Consider the following 17,372-nt stretch of genomic DNA (forward strand, 5'->3'; position numbering starts at 1 on the left):
TCTGTTGGTTCTCGATCATGCTGGAATAGGATTCACCCTCCTTTTGCGTCTGTCACTAACGCCCAGCACTCGCGAGTTTGAAGCTCGTCACAGTCATTCAATCATTGAATCCTACTCGGAATACCACAGACAAGGTTTAGACTTTCCGGATTCTCTTGAATGCCGCCATCATTCTAGCTTACACCACGAAGATTCTGATTAAGAGATCTAAGAGACACTCATTCAGTCGAAGGTAGAACGGAAGTGGTTGTCAGGTACGCGTTCATAGGGAATGATGATGATTGTCACGTTCATCACATTCAGGTTGAAGTGCGAATGAATATCTTAGAAGCGAAATAAGATGAATTGAATAGAAAACAGTAGTACTTTGCATTAATCTTTGAGGAACAGCAGAGCTCCACACCTTAATCTATGGGGTGTAGAAACTCTACCGTTGAAAATACATAAGTGAAGGTCCAGGCATGGCTGAGAGGGCCAGCCACTCTGATCTAAGATAGCATACCACTGATCAAAGATACCTAATACAATAGTAAAAGGTCCTATTTATAATAAACTAGCTACTAGGGTTTACATGAGTAAGTAATTGATGCATAAATTCACTTCCGGGGCCCACTTGGTGTGTGCTTGGGCTGAGCTTTAACTTTTCACGTGCAGAGGCCATTTGTGGAGTTGAACGCCAGGTTTTGATCCATTTCTGGCGTTCAACTCTGGTTTTGGATCCTTTTCTGGCGCTCGACGCCAGAATTGGGCAGAGAGCTGGCGTTGAAAGCCAGTTTGCGTCGTCTATTCTTGGCCAAAGTATAAAGTATTATATATTTCTGGAAAGCCCTGGATGTCTACTTTCAAACGCAATTGGAAGCGTGCCATTTTGAGTTCTGTAGCTCCAGCAAATCCATTTTGAGTGCAGGGAGGTCAGAATCCAACAGCATCAGCAGTCCTTCTTCAACCTCTGAATCTGATTTCTGCTCAAGTCCCTCAATTTCAGCCAGAAAATACCTGAAATCACAGAAAAACACACAAACTCATAGTAAAGTCCAGAAATGTGAATTTAACATAAAAACTAATGAAAACATCCCTAAAAGTAACTAGATCCTACTAAAAACATACTAAAAACAATGCCAAAAAGCGTATAAATTATCCGCTCTCATCACAACACCAAACTTAAATTGTTGCTTGTCCCCAAGCAACTGAAAATCAAATAGGATAAAAAGAAGGGAATATACTATAAATTCCAAACTATCAATGAAACATAGCTTCAATCAAATGAGCGGGACTTATAGCTTTTTGCCTCTTGAATAGTTTTGGCATCTCACTTTATCCATTGAGGTTCAGAATGATTGGCATCTATAGGAACTCAGAGTTCAGATAGTGTTATTGATTCTCCTAGTTCAGTATGATGATTCTTGAACACAGCTATTTCATGAGTCTTGGCCGTGGCCCTAAGCACTTTGTTTTCCAGTATTACCACCGGATACATAAATGCCACAGACACATAATTGGGTGAACCTTTTCAGATTGTGACTCAGCTTTGCTAGAGTCCCCAATTAGAGGTGTCCAGGGTTCTTAAGCACACTCTTTTTTTTCTTTGGACCTTGACTTTAACCGCTCAGTCTCAAGTTTTCACTTGACACCTACACGCCACAAGCACATGGTTAGGGACAGCTTGGTTTAGCCGCTTAGACCAGGATTTTATTCCTTTAGGCCCTCCTATCCACTGATGCTCAAAGCCTTGGGATCCTTTTTATTTGCCCTTGCCTTTTGGTTTTAAGGGTTATTGGCTTTTTGCTCTTGCCTCTTGGTTTTAAGAGCTTTTGGCTTTTTCTGCTTGCTTTTTCTCTTTTTTTTTCGCCTATTTTTTTTTCGCCTATTTTTTTTTTCTGCAAGCTTTGTTCTTTGCTGCTTTTTCTTGTTTCAAGAATCATTTTTATGATTTTTCAGATTATCAAATAACATGTCTCCTAGTCATCATTCTTTCAAGATCCAACATATTTAACATTCTTAAACAACAACTTCAAAAGACATATGCACTGTTCAAGCATTCATTCAGAAAACAAGAAGCATTGTCACCACATCAATATAATTAAACTAAGTTCAAGGATAAATTCAAAACTCATGTACTTCTTGTTCTTTTGAATTAAAACATTTTTTATTTAAGAGAGGTGATGGATTCATAGGACATTCATAACTTTTAAGACATAGTTACTAACTACTAATGATCATGTAATGAAGACACAAACACAGATAAGCACATAACATAGAAAACGAAAAACAGAAGAAATAAGAACAAGGAATGAATCCACCTTAGTGATGGTGGCGTTTCCTTCTTGAGGAACCAATGATGTCCTTGAGCTCTTCCATGTCTCTTCCTTGTCTTTGTTGTTCCTCCCTCATTGCTTTTTGATCTTCTCTTATGTCATGAAGCATGATAGAGTGCTCTTGATGTTCCACCCTTAGTTGTCCCATATTGGAACTTAATTCTCCTAGGGAGGTGTTGATTTGCTCCTAATATTTATGTGGAGGGAAGTGCATCCCCTGAGGTATCTCAGGGATCTCTTGATTTGCAGCCACATGTTCTACCACTGAGCTATAGACCCTTGAGTTGAATCTTTCCATCTCCCATGACTAGGAGGTGGAAGCCTTTGTCTTCCCTTCCCCTCTTTTAGAGGTTTAGGTGCCATCAATGGTAATGGAAAAACAAAAAGCTTATGCTTTTACCACACCAAACTTAGAATGTTGCTCGCCCTCGAGCAAAAGAAGAAAGAATAGAAGAAGAAGAAGATATGGAGGAGATGGAGCGATGTGTGTATGGATGTGAGTGGTGAATGGAAAACAAAATGGATGATCATGAATGGAAAGAGAGATGATGAGGTAGGTGGGGATCCTGTGGGGTCCACAGATCCTGAGATGATCCTGTGGGGTCCACAGATCCTGAGATGATCCTATGGTGTCCACAGATCTTGAGGTGATCCTGTGGTGTCCACAGATCCGGAGGTGTCAAGGATTTACCTCCCTGCACCCATTAGGCATGTAAAAACGCCCTTGCACACAACTCTGGGCGTTCAGCACCAGGTTGGTGCCCATTTTGGGCGTTCAACGCCCATTTGTTGCCATTTCTGGCGTTCAGCACCAGGATGCTGCCCATTTTGGGTGTTTAGCACCAGAACCATGCTCTGTTCTGGCGTTGAACGCCAGACAGATGCTTCCTCCAGGGTGTGATTTTTCTTCTACTGTTTTTGATTCCGTTTTTAATTTTTTTGTTTATTTTGTGACTCCACATGATCATTAACCTAAGAAAACATGAAAAACAAAAATAATAGAGTTAGATAAATAAACATTGGGTTGCCTTCCAACAAGCGCTTCTTTAATGTCAATAGCTTGACAGTGGGCTCTCATGGAGCCTCACAGATGTTCAGAGCATTGTTGAAACTCCCCAACACCAAACTTAGAGTTTGGATATGGGAGTTCAATACCAAACTTAGAGTTTGGTTGTGGCCTCCCAACACCAAACTCAGAGTTTGACTGTGGGGGCTTTGTTTGACTCTGTTTTGAGAGAAGCTTTTTATGCTTCCTCTCCATGTTGACAGAAGGATAACCTTGAGTTGTAAACATAAGGGAGTCCCCATTCAATTGAAGGACTAATTCACCTCTGTCAACATCAATCACAGCTCTTGCTGTGGCTAGGAAAGGTCTTCCTAGGATGATGGATTCATCCTCTTCCTTTCCAGTATCCAAGACTATGAAATCAGTAGGGATGTAAAGGCCTTCAACCTTTACTAACACATCCTCTACTTGTCCATAAGCCTGTTTTCTTGAACTGTCTGCCATCTCTAATGAGATTTTAGCAGCTTGCACCCCATAGATTCCCAGTTTCTCTATTACAGAGAGGGGCATGAGGTTTATTCCTGAACCAAGGTCACACAGAGCCTTAAAGATCATGGTGCCTATGGTACAGGGTATTATGAACTTTCCAAGATCCTGTCTCTTCTGAGGCAATGTCAGTTGATCCAGATCACTTAGTTCATTGATGAACAAGGGAGGTTCAATTTCCCATGTATCAATGCCAAATAATTTGGCATTCAGCTTCATGATTGCACCAAGAAACTTGGCAGTTTGCTCTTCAGTAACATCCTCATTCTCTTCAGAAGAGGACTACTCATCAGAGCTCATGAAGGGCATAAGGAGGTTCAATAGAATCTCTATGGTCTCTAGATGAGCCTCAGAGTCTTTTGCTTCCTCAGAGGGAAGCTCCTTATTGATCACTGGACGTCCCAGGAGGTCTTCCTCCTTGGGATTCACGTCCTCTCCTCTCCTCACAGGTTCGGCCATGATGCTTATGTCAATGGCCTTGCACTCTCCTTTTGGATTCTCTTCTGTATTGCTTGGGAGAGTACTAGGAGGGATTTCAGTGATCCTTTTACTCAGCTGGCCCACTTGTGCTTCCAGATTTCTAATAGAAGACCTTGTTTCATTCATGAAACTTACAGTGGCCTTAGATAGATCAGAGACTAAGTTTGCCAAATTAGAAGTATTTTGTTTAGAGTTCTCTGTCTGTTGCTGAGTGGATGATGGAAAAGGTTTATTATTGCTAAACCTATTTCTTCCACCATTATTAAAGCCTTGTTGAGGCTTTTGATCCTTCCATGAGAAATTTGGATGATTTCTCCATGATGAGTTATAGGTGTTTCCATAAGGTTCACCTAAATAATTTACCTCTACTATTGCAGGGTTTTCAGGATTATAAGCTTCTTCTTCAGAAGATGCCTCTTGAGTACTGTTGGATGCAACTTGCATTCCATGCAGACTCTGAGAGAGCATATTGACTTGCTGAGTCAATATTTTATTCTGAGCCAATATGGCATTCAGAGTATCAACTTCAAGAACTCCCTTCTTCATAGGCGTCCCATTGCTCACAGGATTCCTTTCAGAAGTGTACATGAACTGGTTATTAGCAACCATGTCAATGAGTTCTTGAGCTTCTGCAGGCGTTTTCTTTAGGTGAATGGATCCACCTGTAGAAGTGTCCAGTGACATCTTTGATAGCTTAGACAGACCATCATAGAATATATCTAGGATGGTCCATTCGGAAAGCATGTCAGAAGGACACTTTTTGGTCAGTCCTTTGTATCTCTCCCAAGCTTCATAGAGGGATTCACCTTCTTTCTGTCTGAAGGTTTGAACATCCACTCTAAGCTTGCTCAGCTTTTGAGGAGGGAAGAACTTGGCTAAGAAAGCCTTGACCAGCTTATCCCAAGAGTTCAGGCTGTCTTTAGGTTGAGAATCCAACCATATTCTAGCTCTGTCTCTTACAGCAAAAGGGAAAAGCATGAGCCTGTAGACTTCAGGATCTACTCCATTAGTCTTAACAGTATCACATATCTGCAAGAATTCAGTTAAGAACTGAAAAGGATCTTCAGATGGAAGTCCATGAAACTTGCAGTTCTGCTGCATCAGAGAAACTAATTGAGGTTTCAGCTCAAAGTTGTTTGCTCCAATGGCAGGAATGGAGATGCTTCTTCCATGTAAATTGGAATTAGGTGCAGTAAAGTCACCAAGCATCTTCCTTACATTATTATTATTTTCGGCTGCCATCTCCTCTTCCTGTTCGAAAATTTCTGAAAGGTTATCTCCGGATTGTTGTAATTTAGCTTCTCTTAATTTTCTCTTCAGAGTCCTTTCAGGTTCTGGATCTGCTTCAACAAGAATATTCTTGTCCTTGCTCCTGCTCATACGACAAAGAAGAGGGAACAAAAAAAAATAATAATAATAATAATATGGATCCTTTATACCACAGTATAGGGATCCCTGTGTGAGTAGAAGAAGAGGGGGAGACAAAGAATGTAATATAATGGAAGAAACACAACTGTGAGGAGGGTTGAGATGTGAGATGAGATGTTAGTGAATGAATAAATAAATAGAATAAGATGAGAGAGAAGGAATTTTCGAAAATAATTTTTGAAAAAGAGTTAGTGATTTTTGAAAATAGTTTTTGAAAAATGTTAGTAATTTTCAAAAATTAAGATTTAAAAATTAAAATAATTAATAAATTAAAAAGAAATTTTGAAAAAGGGGGAAGATATTTTCGAAAATGAGAGAGAGAGAGTTAGTTAGGTAGTTTTGAAAAAGTTAAGAAACAAACAAAAAGTTAGTTAGTTAGTTGAAACAACTTTGAAAATTAATTTTGAAAAGATAAGAAGTTAGGAAGTTGGAAAAGATATTTTGAAATTAGACTTTTGAAAAAGATAAGATGAGAAGATATTTTTGAAAAGATATGATTGAAATTAGTTTTGAAAAAGATTTGATTTTTTAAAATCTCAATTAATGACTTGATTCATAAGAAATCACAAGATATGATTCTAGAACTCAAAGTTTGAATATTTCTTAACAAGCAAGTAATAAACTTCAAATTTTTGAATCAAAACATTAATTGACTATGTTATTTTCGAAAATTTGATATAAAAATAAGAAAAAGATTTTTGAAAAATATTTTTGGAATTTTCGAAAATAACTAAGAATTTTGAAAAAGATTTGATTTTTGAAAAAGATAAGATTTTCAAATTGAAAATTTGATTTGACTCATAAGAAACAACTTGATTTTAAAAATTTTTGAAAAAGCCAACTCAAATTTTTGAATTTGATGGGATAAAAAGGGAAAGATATTTTTTTTTTGTTTTTGAATTTTTATGATGAGAGAGGAAAACAGGAAAACTGATGCAATGCATGAAAGTTATGGATCAAAACAATGAATGCATGCAAGAATGCTATGAATGTCAAGATGAACACCAAGAACACTTTGAATGTCAAGATGAACATCATAGACACAATTTTGAAAAATTTTTAATGCAAAGAAAACATGCAAGACACCAAACTTAGAATTCTTTAATGCTTACGCACTAAGAATTCAAGAATGCATATGAAAAACACCATACAACACAAAACAAAAAATCATCGAGATCAAATAAGAAGACTTACCAAGAACAACTTAAAGATCATGAAGAACACTATGAATGCATGAAATTTTCGAAAAATGCAAGATGCACATGCAAATGACACCAAACTTATGACATGACTCATGACTCAAACAAGAAACACAAAATTCTTAGTAAAATACCTAAAATTACAGAAAAACACACAACTCGTAGTAAAGTCCAGAAATATGAATTTTTCCTAAAAACTAATGGAAATAAGCAAAAAACTAACTAAAACATACTAAAAACTATCATGATTACACTTAACTATGTAAAGTTCATTGCTCTTTCTTTCCCTGGAAATGGCGCCAAAAACATGATGCCAAAACCACGGTTCACAACTCCGTGTAACTGACCAGCAAGTGCACTGGGTCGTCCAAGTAATACCTTACGTGAGTAAGAGTCGAATCCCACGGAGATTGTTGGTATGAAGCAAGCTATGGTCACCTTGCAAATCTCAGTTAGGCAGATATAAATTGATAATGGTGTTTTCGAATAATAAATAATAGAATAGGGATAGAGGTACTTATGTAAATCATTGGTAGGAATTTCAGATAAGCGAATGGAGATGCTTTTCGTTCCTCTGAACCTCTGCTTTCCTGCTATCTTCATCCAATCAGTCTTACTCCCTTCCATGGCTGGCTTTATGTGATACATCACCACTGTCAATGCCTACTTTCGGTCATCTCTCGGGAAAATGATCCAATGCGCTGTCACGGCACGGCTAATCGTCTGGAGGCATCACCCTTGTCAATGGCTTCATCTTATCCTCTCAGTGAAAATGGTCAACGCACCTTGTCACGGCACGGCTATTCATCTGTCGGTTCTCGATCATGCTGGAATAGGATTTACTATCCTTTTGCGTCTGTCACTAACACCCTGCAATCGCGAGTTTGGAGCTCGTCACAGTCATTCATTCATTGAATCCTACTCGGAATACCACAGACAAGGTTTAGACTTTCCGGATTCTCTTGAATGCCGCCATCATTCTAGCCTACACCACGAAGATTCTGGTTAGGAGATCTAAGAGATACTCATTCAGTCTAAGGTAAAACGGAGGTGGTTGTCAGGCACGCGTTCATAGGGAATGATGATGATTGTCACGTTCATCACATTTAGATTAAAGTACGAATGAATATCTTAGAAGGGAAATAAGATGAGTTGAATAGAAAACAGTAGTACTTTGCATTAATCTTTGAGGAACAGCAGAGCTCCACACCTTAATCTATGGAGTGTAGAAACTCTACCGTTAAAACTACATAAGTGAAAGGTCCGGCATGGCCGAATGGCCAGCCCCTCTGATCTAAGAACCAGGCGTCCAAAGATTGTCAAAAAGACTAGTAAAATGTCCTATTTATAATAAACTAGCTACTAGGGTTTACATGAGTAAGTAATTGATGCATAAATCCACTTCCGGGGCCCACTTGGTGTGTGCTTGGGCTGAGCTTGAGTGTTGCACGTGTAGAGGTTCTTCTTGGAGTTGAACGCCAGCTTTTGTGCCAGTTTGGGCGTTCAACTCTGGTTTTGGCTCCTTTTCTGGCGCTGGACGCCAGATTTGGGCAGAAAGCTGGTGTTGAACGCCAGTTTACGTTGTCTATTCTTGGCCAAAGTATGGACTATTATATATTGTTGGAAAGCCTTGGATGTCTACTTTGAGTGCAGGGAGGTCAGCATCCAACAGCATCAGCAGTCCTTCTTCAACCTCTGAATCTGATTTCTGCTCAAGTCCCTCAATTTCAGCCAGAAAATACCTGAAATCACAGAAAAACACACAAACTCATAGTAAAGTCCAGAAATGTGAATTTAATATAAAAACTAATGAAAACATCCCTAAAAGTAACTAGATCCTACTAAAAACATACTAAAAACAATGTCAAAAAGCGTATAAATTATCCGCTCATCACAACACCAAACTTAAATTGTTGCTTGTCCCCAAGCAACTGAAAATCAATTAGGATAAAAAGAAGAGAATATACTATAAATTCCAAACTATCAATGAAACATAGCTTCAATCATATGAGCGGGACTTATAGCTTTTTGCCTCTTGAATAGTTTTGGCATCTCACTCTATCCATTGAGATTCAGAATGATTGGCATCTATAGGAACTCAGGGTTCAGATAGTGTTATTGATTCTCCTAGTTCAGTATGATGATTCTTGAACACAGCTTCTTTATGAGTCTTGGCCGTGGCCCTAAGCACTTTGTTTTCCAGTATTACCACCGGATACATAAATGCCACAGACACATAATTGGGTGAACCTTTTCAGATTGTGACTCAGCTTTGCTAAAGTCCCCAATTAGAGGTGTCCAGGGTTCTTAAGCACACTCTTGTTTTGCTTTGGACCTTGACTTTAACCGCTCAGTCTCAAGTTTTCACTTGACACCTACACGCCACAAGCACATGGTTAGGGACAGCTTGGTTTAGCCGCTTAGACCAGGATTTTATTCCTTTAGGCCCTCCTATCCACTGATGCTCAAAGCCTTGGGATCCTTTTTATTTGCCCTTGCCTTTTGGTTTTAAGGGTTATTGGCTTTTTGCTCTTGCCTCTTGGTTTTAAGAGCTTTTGGCTTTTTCTGCTTGCTTTTTCTTTTTCTTTCTAATTTTTTTTGCCTATTTTTTTTTCTGCAAGCTTTGTTCTTTGCTGCTTTTTCTTGCTTCAAGAATCATTTTTATGATTTTTCAGATTATCAAATAACATGTCTCCTAGTCATCATTCTTTCAAGAGCCAACATATTTTACATTCTTAAACAACAACTTCAAAAGACATATGCACTGTTCAAGCATACATTCAGAAAACAAGAAGCATTGTCACCACATCAATATAATTAAGCTAAGTTCAAGGATAAATTCGAAACTCATGTACTTCTTGTTCTTTTGAATTAAAACATTTTTCATTTAAGAGAGGTGATGGATTCATAGGACATTCATAACTTTAAGACAAAGTTACTAACTACTAATGATCATGTAATGAAGACACAAACACAGATAAGCACATAGCATAGAAAACGAAAAACAGAAGAATTAAGAACAAGGAATGAATCCACCTTAGTGATGGTGGCGTTTCCTTCTTGAGGAACCAATGATGTCCTTGAGCTCTTCTATGTCTCTTCCTTGCCTTTGTTGCTCCTCCTTCATTGCTTTTAGATCTTCTCTGATTTCATGAAGGATGATGGAGTGCTCTTGATGTTCCGCCCTTAGTTGCTTCCAATAATTGTGTGGAAGAAAATGTATCCCCTGAGGTAACTCAAGGATCTCTTGATTTGCAGTCAAATGTTCTACCACTGAGCTATAGACCCTTGATGGAAGCTTTTGTCTTCCCTTTCCTTTTTCTAGAGGTTTCTCTGCCCTTAGGTGCCATCAATGGTTATGAAAAAAAAAACAAAAAAAGCTATGCTTTTACCACACCAAACTTAGAATGTTGCTCGCCCTCGAGCAAAAAGAAGAAAGAATAGAAGAAGAAGAAGAAGAAGATATGGAGGAGATGGATGGATGTGTGTATTCGGCCATATGGGTGGGGTTGGGTGGGAGAGAGATGTTGAATTTTGAAGGTAGTGGGTGTATGGATGTGAGTGGTAAATGGAAAACAGAAGGGATGATCATGAATGGAAAGAGAGATGATGAGGTAGGTGGGGATCCTGTGGGGTCCACAGATCCTGAGATGATCCTGTGAATTCCACAGATCCTGAGATGATCCTGTGAGGTCTACAGATCCTGAGGTGTCAAGGCATTTACATCCCTGCACCAATTTAGGCATGTAAAATGCCCTTGCACACAACTCTGGGCGTTCAGCGCCAGGTTGGTGCCCATTTTGGGCGTTCAACGCCCATTTGTTGCCATTTCTGGCGTTGAACGCCAGAACCATGCTTGTTCTGGGCGTTCAGTGCCAGGATGCTGCCCATTTTGGGCGTTCAGCACCAGAACCATGCTCTGTTCTGGCGTTGAACGCCAGGCAGATGCTCCTCCAGGGTGTGATTTTTCTTCTGCTGTTTTTGATTCCGTTTTCAATTTTTATATTTATTTTGTGACTCCACATTATCATGAACCTATAAAGACATATAACTAAGAAGAATATAGTTAGATAAAAATTGGGTTGCCTCCCAACAAGCGCTTCTTTAATGTCAGTAGCTTGACAGTGGGCTCTCATGGAGCCTTACAGATGTGCAGAGCTTTGTTGAGACTCTCCAACACCAAACTTAGAGTTTGGATATGGGAGTTCAACACCAAACTTAGAGTTTGGTTGTGGCCTCCCAACACCAAACTTAGAGTTTGACTGTGGGGGCTTTGTTTGACTCTGCTTTGAGAGAAGCTTTTTATGCTTCCTCTCCATGGATGCAGAGAGATATCCTTGAGTTGTAAACACAAGGTTGTCCTCATTTAATTGAAGGATCAATTCTCCTCTATCCACATCAATCACAGCTCTTGCTGTGGCCAGGAAAGGTCTTCCTAGGATGATGGATTCATCCTCTTCCTTTCCAGTATCCAAGACTATGAAATCAGCAGGGATGTAAAGGCCTTCAACTTTTACGAATACCTCCTCTACTTGTCCATAAGCCTATTTTCTTGAGTTGTCTGCCATCTCTAATGAGATTTTAGCAGCTTGCACCCTATATATTCCCAGTTTCTCTATTACAGAGAGGGCATGAGGTTTATTCTTGAACCAAGGTCACACAGAGCCTTAAAGATCATGGTGCCTATAGTACAAGGTATTATGAACTTTCCAGGATCCTGCCTCTTCTAAGGCAATGTCAGTTGATCCTGATCACTTAGTTCATTGATGAACAAGGGAGGTTCAACTTTCCAAGCATCAATGCCAAATAATTTGGCATTCAGCTTCATGATTGAACCAAGAAACTTGGCAGTTTGCTCTTCAGTAACATCCTCATTCTCTTCAGAAGAGTAATACTCATCAGAGCTCATGAAGGGCATAAGGAGGTTTAATGGAATCTCTATGGTCTCTAGATGAGCCTCAGAGTCCTTTGGTTCCTCAGAGGGAAGCTCCTTATTGATCACTGGACGTCCCAGGAGGTCTTCCTCCTTGGGATTCACGTCCTCTCCTCTCCTCACAGGTTCGGCCATGGTGCTTATGTCAATGGCCTTGCACTCTCCTTTTGGATTCTCTTCTGTATTGCTTGGGAGAGTACTAGGAGGGATTTCAGTGATCCTTTTACTCAGCTGGCCCACTTGTGTTTCCAGATGTCTAATGGAAGATCTTGTTTCATTCATGAAACTTACAGTGGCCTTAGACAGATCAGAGACTAAGTTTGCCAAATTAGAAGTATTTTGTTCAGAGTTCTCTATCTGTTGCTGAGTGGATGATGGAAAAGGTTTATTATTGTTAAACCTGTTTCTTCAACCATTATTAAAGCCTTGTTGAGGCTTTTGATCCTTCCATGAGAAATTTGGATGATTTCTCCATGATGAGTTATAGGTGTTTCCATAAGGTTCACCTAAGTAATTTACCTCTGCTATTGCAGGGTTTTCAGGATCATAAGCTTCTTCTTCAGAAGATGCCTCTTGAGTACTGTTGGATGCAGCTTGCATTCCATGCAGACTCTGAGAGATCATATTGACTTGCTGAGTCAATATTTTATTCTGAGCCAATATGGCATTCAGAGTATCAATCTCAAGAACTCCCTTCTTCATAGGCATCCCATTGCTCACAGGATTCCTTTCAGAAGTGTACATGAACTGGTTATTAGCAACCATGTCAATGAGTTCTTGAGCTTCTGCAGGTGTTTTCCTTAGGTGAATGGATCGACCTGCAGAAGTGTCCAATGACATCTTTGATAGCTCAGATAAACCATCATAGAATATATCCCGGATGGTCCATTCTGAAAGCATGTCAGAAGGACAGTTTTTGGTCAACTGTTTGTATCTTTTCCAAGCTTCATAGAGGGATTCACCTTCTTTCTGTCTGAAGGTTTGAACATCAGCTCTAAGCTTGCTCAGCTTTTGAGGAGGAAAATACTTGGCTAAGAAAGCCGTGACCAGCTTATCCCAAGAGTTCAGGCTGTCTTTGGGTTGAGAATCCAACCATAATCTAGCTCTGTCTCTTACAGCAAAAGGGAAAAGCATGAGCCTGTAGACTTCAGGATCTACTCCATTAGTCTTAACAGTATCACATATCTGCAAGAACTCAGTTAAGAACTGAAAAGGATCTTCAGATGGAAGTCCATGAAACTTGCAGTTCTGCTGCATCAGAGAAACTAATTGAGGTTTCAGCTCAAAGTTGTTTGCTCCAATGGCAGGAATGGAGATGCTTCTTCCATGTAAATTGGAATTAGGTGCAGTAAAGTCACCAAGCATCTTCCTTACATTATTATTATTTTCGGCTGCCATCTCCTCTTCCTGTTCGAAAATTTCTGAAAGGTTATCTCTGGATTGTTGTATTTTAGCTTCTCTTAGTTTCCTTTTTAGAGTCCTTTCAGGTTCTGGATCTGCTTCCACAAGAATGTTCTTATCCTTGCTCCTGCTCATATGACAAAGAAGAGGGCACAGAAAAATAATAATAATAATAGAGATCCTTTATACCACAGTATAGGGATCCCTGTGTGAGTAGAAGAAAAGAGGGAGACAAAGAATATGATGTAAAGAAAGAAACACAACTGTGAGGAGGGAAGAGATGTGAGATGAGATGTTAGTAAATGAATAAATAAACAGAATAAGATGGGAGAGGGAGAATTTTCGAAAATAATTTTTGAAAAAGAGTTAGTGATTTTCGAAAATAGTTTTTGAAAAAGGTTAGTATTTTTTCGAAAAATTTTAAAATAAAAATAAAAATAATTAGTTAATAAAAAAGAAATTTTTGAAAAAGAGGGAAGATATTTTCGAAAATTAGAGAGAGAGAGAGTTAGTTAGGTAGTTTTGAAAAAGTTAAAAAACAAACAAAAAGTTAGTTAGTTAGTTGAAACAAATTTTGAAAAGATAAGAAGTTAGGAAGTTAGAAAAGATTTTTTTGAAAAAGATAAGATAAGAAGATATTTTTGAAAGGATATGATTGAAATTAGTTTTGAAAAAGATTTGATTTTTAAAATCACAATTAATGACTTGATTCACAAGAAATCATAAGATATGATTCTAGAACTTAAAGTTTGAATCTTTCTTAACAAGTAAGTAACAAATTTGAAATTTTTGAATCAAAACATTAATTGATGATGTTATTTTCGAAAATATGATGTAAAAATTAAGAAAACAATTTTTGAAAAATATTTTTGAAATTTTCGAAAATAACTAAGAAAAATGAAAAAGATTTGATTTTTGAAAAAGATTTTGAAAAAGATAAGATTTTTAAAATTGAAATTTGATTTGACTCATAAGAAACAACTAGATTTTTTTTTTTAAAAAAATTTTTGAAAAAGTCAAATCTTATTTTCAAATTTATGAGAGAGAAAAAGGGAAAGATATTTTTCTTTTGATTTTTGAATTTTTATGATGAGATGGAAACATGAAAATTATGCAATGCATGACTTTTTTAGATCAAAACAATGAATGCATGCAAGAATACTATGAATGTCAAGATGAACACCAAGAACACTATGAAGATTATGATGAACATCAAGAACATATTTTTGAAAAAAATTTTAATGCATAGAAAACATGCAAGACACCAAACTTAGAATTCTTTAATGCTTAGACACTAAGAATTCAAGAATGCATATGATAAACATGTAAAGACACAAAACAAAAAATCATCAAGATCAAACAAGAAGACTTACCAAGAACAACTTGAAGATCATGAAGAACACTATGAATGCATGAATTTTCGAAAAATGCAAGATGCACATGCAATTGACACCAAACTTATGACATGACTCAAGACTCATACAAGAAGATTGTTGGTATGAAGCAAGTTATGGTCACCTTGCAAATCTCAGTTAGGCAGTTATAAATTGATAATGGTGTTTTCGAATAATAAATAATAGAATAGGGATAGAGGTACTTATGTAAATTATTGGTAAGAATTTCAGATAAGCGAATGGAGATGCTTCTCGTTCCTCTGAACCTCTGCTTTCCTGCTGTCTTCATCCAGTCAGTCTTACTCCTTTCCATGGCTGGCTTTATGCAAGGGCATCACCGTTGTCAGTGGCTACATCCCCTCCTCTCAGTGAAAATGGTCAACGCACCCTGTCACGGCACGACTATTCATCTGTCGGTTCTCGATCATGCTGGAATAGGATTAACCCTCCTTTTGCGTCTGTCACTAACGCCCAGCACTCGCGAGTTTGAAGCTTGTCACAGTCATTCAATCATTAAATCCTACTCGGAATACCACAGACAAGGTTTAGACTTTCCGGATTCTCTTGAATGCCGCCATCATTCTAGCTTACACCACGAAGATTCTGATTAAGAGATCTAAGAGACACTCATTCAGTCGAAGGTAGAACGGAAGTGGTTGTCAGGCACGCGTTCACAGGGAATGATGATGATTGTCACGTTCATCACATTCAGGTTGAAGTACGAATGAATATCTTAGAAGGGAAATAAGATGAATTGAATAGAAAACAGTAGTACTTTGCATTAATCTTTGAGGAACAGCAGAGCTCCACACCTTAATCTATGGGGTGTAGAAACTCTACCGTTGAAAATACATAAGTGAAGGTCCAGGCATGGCCGAGAAGGCCAGCCCCTCTGATCTAAGATAGCATACAACTGATCAAAGATACCTAATACAATAGTAAAAGGTCCTATTTATAATAAACTAGCTACTAGGGTTTACATGAGTAAGTAATTGATGCATAAATTCACTTCCGGGGCCCACTTGGTGTGTGCTTGGGCTGAGCTCTAACTTCTCATGTGCAGAGGCCATTTGTGGAGTTGAACGCCAGGTTTTGATCCATTTCTGGCGTTCAACTCTGGTTTTGGATCCTTTTCTGGCGCTGGACGCCAGAATTGGGCAGAGAGCTGGCGTTGAACGCCAGTTTGCGTCATCTATTCTTGGCCAAAGTATGGACTATTAGATATTGCTGGAAAGCCCTGGATGTCTACTTTCCAACTCAATTGGAAGCGTGCTTTTTTGAGTTCTGTAGCTCCAGAAAATCCATTTTGAGTGCAGGGAGGTCAGAATCCAACAGCATCAGCAGTCCTTCTTCAACCTCTGAATCTGATTTCTGCTCAAGTCCCTCAATTTCAGCCAGAAAATACATGAAATCACAGAAAAACACACAAACTCATAGTAAAGTCCAGAAATGTGAATTTAACATAAAAACTAATGAAATCATCCCTAAAAGTAACTAGATCCTACTAAAAACATACTAAAAACAATGCCAAAAAGCGTATAAATTATCCGCTCATCACAACACCAAACTTAAATTGTTGCTTGTCCCCAAGCAACTGAAAATCAAATAGGATAAAAAGAAGAGAATATACTATAAATTCTAAACTATCAATGAATCATAGCTTCAATCAAATGAGCGGGACTTATAGCTTTTTGCCTCTTGAATAGTTTTGGCATCTCACTTTATCCATTGAGGTTCAGAATGATTGGCATCTATAGGAACTCAGAGTTCAGATAGTGTTATTGATTCTCCTAGTTCAGTATGATGATTCTTGAACACAGCTATTTCATGAGTCTTGGCCGTGGCCCTAAGCACTTTGTTTTCCAGTATTACCACCGGATACATAAATGCCACAGACACATAATTGGGTGAACCTTTTCAGATTGTGACTCAGCTTTCCTTCTTCAACCTCTGAATCTGATTTCTGCTCAAGTCCCTCAATTTCAGCCAGAAAATACCTGAAATCACAGAAAAACACACAAACTCATAGTAAAGTCCAGAAATGTGAATTTAACATAAAAACTAATGAAATCATCCCTAAAAGTAACTAGATCCTACTAAAAACATACTAAAAACAATGCCAAAAAGCGTATAAATTATCCGCTCATCACAACACCAAACTTAAATTGTTGCTTGTCCCCAAGCAACTGAAAATCAAATAGGATAAAAAGAAGAGAATATACTATAAATTCTAAACTATCAATGAATCATAGCTTCAATCAAATGAGCGGGACTTATAGCTTTTTGCCTCTTGAATAGTTTTGGCATCTCACTTTATCCATTGAGGTTCAGAATGATTGGCATCTATAGGAACTCAGAGTTCAGATAGTGTTATTGATTCTCCTAGTTCAGTATGATGATTCTTGAACACAGCTATTTCATGAGTCTTGGCCGTGGCCCTAAGCACTTTGTTTTCCAGTATTACCACCGGATACATAAATGCCACAGACACATAATTGGGTGAACCTTTTCAGATTGTGACTCAGCTTTCCTTCTTCAACCTCTGAATCTGATTTCTGCTCAAGTCCCTCAATTTCAGCCAGAAAATACCTGAAATCACAGAAAAACACACAAACTCATAGTAAAGTCCAGAAATGTGAATTTAACATAAAAACTAATGAAATCATCCCT

At 38.3% G+C, this 17,372-nt stretch overlaps 2 non-coding genes across 2 annotated transcripts; both read left to right on the plus strand.

The window, feature by feature from the left end:
• Window positions 1–5,085: 5,085 nt before the first annotated feature.
• On the plus strand, window positions 5,086–5,193 carry LOC112739867 (small nucleolar RNA R71). Its single transcript, XR_003170801.1, has one exon. It is a non-coding gene; the product is annotated as a small nucleolar RNA R71 (small nucleolar RNA).
• A 7,608-nt stretch (window positions 5,194–12,801) lies between these two features.
• On the plus strand, window positions 12,802–12,909 carry LOC112739390 (small nucleolar RNA R71). The gene has a single exon (XR_003170328.1). It is a non-coding gene; the product is annotated as a small nucleolar RNA R71 (small nucleolar RNA).
• The last annotated feature ends 4,463 nt before the right edge of the window (window positions 12,910–17,372 follow it).

The sequence above is a fragment of the Arachis hypogaea genome, chromosome 13 (assembly GCF_003086295.3).
Source record: "Arachis hypogaea cultivar Tifrunner chromosome 13, arahy.Tifrunner.gnm2.J5K5, whole genome shotgun sequence".
Classification (NCBI taxonomy): Eukaryota; Viridiplantae; Streptophyta; class Magnoliopsida; order Fabales; family Fabaceae; genus Arachis; species Arachis hypogaea.